This window comes from Rutidosis leptorrhynchoides, chromosome 8 (genome assembly GCF_046630445.1).
Source record: "Rutidosis leptorrhynchoides isolate AG116_Rl617_1_P2 chromosome 8, CSIRO_AGI_Rlap_v1, whole genome shotgun sequence".
NCBI lineage: Eukaryota > Viridiplantae > Streptophyta > Magnoliopsida > Asterales > Asteraceae > Rutidosis > Rutidosis leptorrhynchoides.
In genome coordinates this window covers 87,588,716-87,593,995 of record NC_092340.1, presented here as the reverse complement: position 1 = coordinate 87,593,995, position 5,280 = coordinate 87,588,716, and the positions used below count along the sequence as shown (strand labels likewise).

Genomic DNA, 5,280 nt, shown 5'->3' with positions numbered 1-5,280 from the left:
TCGTCGACTAAAATCGATGACAAAACGTTAGGGTTTCGTCCAAAATTAATATAATTCAATTCGGTTTCTTTAAAATTATAGGCAACATCCAATTCAGTTTTCAAGTTCTGTTAATTTATGATCACCAGTTCTGAATAATTGATTTTGTAGATTCACTGTTGAACGGTTGATCGAATCAAGCATCTACTCAGGTTTTATATTTGCGTTCACGTAATTCTCATTCGAGAAAGAAGTTACATTCAGCAATTTCCGTATCGATGAAAAAAAATACATACAACAGGTTTGATTGATTAATCAGAATATAATTATTGTTATTGTTCTTTTCGTGTTAACGAATCTAACCTTGAAAGCAATTTGAATTTGTGTATACATGTGTGTGTGTTATCATTGATTTTGTGTATACATGGTGAGGTGCTTCGATTTGTTTCATCGCTTTGCCAAGGTTTGAAAAGTTTGGGTTTTTGAACCTACCAAATATCTTTTGTGAATCCAGTAGCTTTCCAAGGTTAGTTTTTTTTTTTTTTATTATCATGTTACATTGATTTTGTTTATTTATGTTAGCAAAAGCAATAAGGATTATGGGTTACACTTACACCTACTGATTATGTTGATAGTGAGGCTGACAGTATACGCTTATAGGTTCTGCTTTCTGTGATAGTTGGCTTTTGAAATTCATTGTTGTGTGAATCTGATTATAGGTTTCTTTTGTCGAATAACGGATAGTAGTTTAAAGTTTGTAATTGTTGACATGCTCTTTTTATTAATTACGCAATTATCGCTTTGGGATTTACAGCGGGCACTCTGATGTTTTATGTCGATTTTGTTATGGGCATTCGTGACTGTCTAACTTTTATGCTGCAAATTGTTATACATCCAGAAACAAATACCCGCACCAACCGTGACCATCACACGTCGAACACTTTACTGTTAAGGTATGTTTTTGTTAACTGTAAAGGTTTACTCTTAATGTGTAAGGTTTCATTTGTTAGTAAAACTTATATTAACTATTATGCACAATCTTAAGACGGCTTCAGGTTAAACTTTGTTGTTTTAGAGGTAACACATCATTGTTTTTAGGATTTACTACAGTTTCATTTTTTAAATGTTGTGTTTCTCTTAAAATGATGCTCCGTTGTTTATTACAATGATATTTACGAATAGATTGAAAAGATTATTTGATGTTACAGTCGTTTGATTTTTTGTACTTTATGCCATGAGAAGAGTTAAAAACGTCTCTATTGATTATACCGTCGGCAGGTTTTTGTTTGCCCCGTTATTTTTTGTTGCCCTCGGCTTATGATTCGGGCCTAAAAAGGTAGTTTTTTTCTTCTGTGGATTCGTTGGTTGCGATGATCTTGAAATTGTTTAGTTTGTTTAAAGTCTGTCGAGAATCTTCTGAATTGGAAAGAAAGGAAGCTGAGTAAGTTGGTCAGCCCAAAGTTCTTTTAACTTTTCGCTCATTCAACTTTACTAATAATTCAGCAGATTTGGGGATTAATTATGACATGTAAGCTGGCATAGATTGGTTAAAAACCTTAATTTTTTTCCTAAGCTCTAGCAGGTCCTGCGAAGGAGACTCCGAGATATTCACAACGTTAATGGATTTTGTTCACCAGAAAAGAGCGGCTAAGGGTGCTAACCCAGGTAGGAATTTTACTTATAAGCACCCCGTTTATTTTGTACATGGTATAAGAACTTACAGCTATCTATGAACCACTGAAAGCATAGAGATATTTTTCATTTTCCAGTTATGAAATGAGTTTACTGCACAATTTGTAAAAAGCAGACAAAATATATTTTAAACTATCAAAAGAGTATGATTGATTGTTATTATCAAAACCCACTCCAGTTGCAGGTTCTTGCTCTACTAAGAAGAATTTCTTAACAGGAGGAATGGCACATCCGTTAATAAAGATTGTGTGATACTTAACAAGAGAACTCCAGAAATCCATGTTTTAATGTCTTCGTCTAATGAAAAATTAGTAAAGAGGAGTGCATCATCATCTTTAAGTTCAAGCCCTACTGTAGTGAAATGTGATTCTCACAAAAAGGTGACTTTTTTACCATCATATCATTATGTTAATTAATAATCCATGTTGGAAAATGAATTTTATAAGATCATTGAAATCCATGATTTTCCCCAAAACCAACCATGTTTGATGTGGTATTACCACTAGATGTGGAAAACAAGTGGGTTAACTTATGGGTCAAATGATTTTACTATGTATATGTCAAAATGAGCAAAATAGACCAGACACAAGTTATTCTTAAATATTCAAAAAATTTCATGGATTAAATGTTATGCACATTGAGACTACTAACTATTGTTATTGAAATGCGTTAAAAACTGAAGCTGGAGTGCCCTCCAGCGAAGCGTGGCTAGGGGTTTCATGCCTTGTATTATTATGCCTCACGATGGTAATGTTGCTATCTGCGATTGATGACGGTAAAAGGTTAGGGTTTATTTTCGCTTTTTTCCCTACGATTTATTGCTTTAGTTCTTTATGTTACGGTTTCAAGGTTTTTTCGTTGACTCTGAGTTTACTGTGCCCTATTCAGTTTGTTCGTTATGATTTTAGGTGACTGACTACAGGTGGCTACTTTTGTCGGATCCGTTGCTGGTGGCCCTACAGTTGCCGCCGAACAACGCAACTGTGGCTGCTGTGGTTACGGTTGAATTAACCTATACTTTTGTCGGTGTTTAAATTCGTTGCCACTACATCAATTGTAACAACAATGTTACATTACATTGAACTCCTTTAATTACCCGATGCAGTTTGTAGCAAAATGGATGAGTTTGAGAGGGTTAGACTTGGGTCAGGTCTCATACAAATCAAATGTGTATAGGTCGAAGGGTTGGCGTTGACCAAAATCGCTATATTTACAAGATTATTCTTATTAACATGTAATGTTTTATGCCATTTAAATTTAACCCATTTGAATTTTTGTTTTTGTTCTTTTTACCTTATATGTCCCATTAGAGATAAAATTTAACCAGGTATTCATTATGATAAATATCCTGATCTTAAAAATTGTCACTACTAACCATGATCTTAAAAATTGATGGTTTGCTTATATGTTTGTACATCTTTTCCCTTTTTCTTTTTTTGCGAAAAAACGAATACTCATATATAGATACGAGGCCGTTTTTCAAAAGAAAACACAAAGACGGGGAAAACGAAAAGCTTGCACAAAGAAAGCAAGCATCTAAACGAAAACTATCTATAAACGAGCCCCCTAACAACTCGAAGAAAGTTATTATTAACGGGGAAGTTTGTACATCTTTTAGATCATGAAAGTTATTATTACTTATGTGTACATTATGCAGTCGCCAGTCAGAGATGCATAATGTGGATATGTTACAATGACCCTAATCCAACATTTGGCAAAAGGTTTAATCTGGCGGAGAAACCCTGACCCCGTGTGCCTTTGGCACCTATACCGCCCATCCAGTAAGGGCTAAGTATACCGTATAAAACACCTCCCCCAATACCCAACGGAACTTGAGGATGAAAAATAGTCGGTACATGTAGAAATATATACAAAATCTTTCTTTTGTCAACACATGCATATCGGTTGAATAAATTAGTCCTATAGTATTTATAATGCTTATACTTTTATTATACTCCTGATGGATAGAAAATCAGTCAAAGTAATGCTCAGAGGGTCTTGCTTGAGTATTATAAAGATGTTTCGAGAAGCTCCCGTTGGCTCACAAGCCATATTGGATTGCTCGTGGATGTCCGCTAAGGCTCCAACGACTATATTTAGTCGTTTTGAGTCCAATAAGAATCTTTAATCATTTTGATATAATCACTTAATCAACTGTAATATTTTATGCATTTTTTTGCTTTTCGATGCTTAGGTTGATTTGATAATATAATAACAATATAATCTTGTGATGGTATTAAAAGTTTGAAACTTTTTGTGGTCTATTGCAATTTATGATTTGAATGTTTGCATCTTCTTCTGATATGAGATATGTGGATCTGCTTTGTAGCTTCTCAATGGTCTGAGGAAGAACAAAAGATAGTTCTATTAAGTTGTACAACCTTGGAAAGATTGACTAGCTATAGCAAGACACTACGTGGACTACACATATACCAGCTGTAGTTGCAAGTCATGATGTGAAAAGGTATTTGAATTTTTATACTGGAGGAAACTTGTATGATGTTGTCAGCATTGCTCCACACAAACAATTCACAATGTGAATCGCTTCAATGTTTAATTTTTTTTACAATGTTAACCTTTCAATTTTACTCTCTCTCTCTCCCCCCCTCTCTCTCTCTCTCTCTCTCTCTCTCTCTATATATATATATATATATATATATATATATATATATATATATATATATATATATATATATATATATATATATATATATATATATATATATATATATATATATATATATATATATATATGACAACTAACACTACTACTTTAATTTAATACATTGATTATAAACATTACTCGTGAATAAACCCTCACCAAATGTGTGATTTCATTTTCTTTTTATGTCCACAATGTTATTAGTATATATATATATATATGTTTGGTGAAACCTAACGCTACTTCCTTACTGTAATTCAATCATTCTAACCATTACTCTTCATTAAACACTCAAAAAGCCCCGCGAAGTCGCGGGTCTTCAGCTAGTGTAAATTAAATGACTCTTCAAAAATACCTACAACTAAAAACTTAAATTAAAGCGTATGTAATTGTGCTATTTTACACTATATATTTTAACTTACAAAAAAGAAAAGAATTGAATTAGTTGCTTCTTTCACCGACACGTGACACGTTTGAGTCCAACTATTTGCCATACTCATGCTAGACCATTCGTAACGGGTCCTAAGTGACCCCGTTACTTGTCCAAGTGGCACCAGAAACGCCAGAGATAAGCCGTAACCAGGCGGCACTTATTGCCGTCACTTTCGCGTTTGGAGAGAAGAAACGGGGGAGGTCACGGCCGTTGTTGACACGTGGCAAACACTGGTTCGTCTGTTTCATATAGCCGTTGGCTATAAAAAAAAATTCAGTAATTTTTTAATTTTTCTATATGTACATTACATGAATTTTTAACACACAAACATTATCAATCCAACTTCTATTCTTTTATTTTAATCAAATAACATACAAACAACAATTTTATTTTTTTTTCACAATGGAAGATACTTACAAGATGCTCGAGTTTCTTGATGATGATTCCGATGATGCAAAAATTGTTAGTTTTATTAATAGTTTAACGGAAGAAGAAGTCGATGGAGAAGCAAGCA

At 33.6% G+C, this 5,280-nt stretch overlaps 1 long non-coding RNA gene across 1 annotated transcript; it reads left to right on the top strand.

The window, feature by feature from the left end:
- Positions 1–716: 716 nt before the first annotated feature.
- On the top strand, positions 717–2,927 carry LOC139862630 (uncharacterized). Its single transcript, XR_011764240.1, has 3 exons — positions 717–1,644; positions 1,850–2,051; positions 2,354–2,927. It is a non-coding gene; the product is annotated as an uncharacterized lncRNA (long non-coding RNA).
- Positions 2,928–5,280: the final 2,353 nt, after the last annotated feature.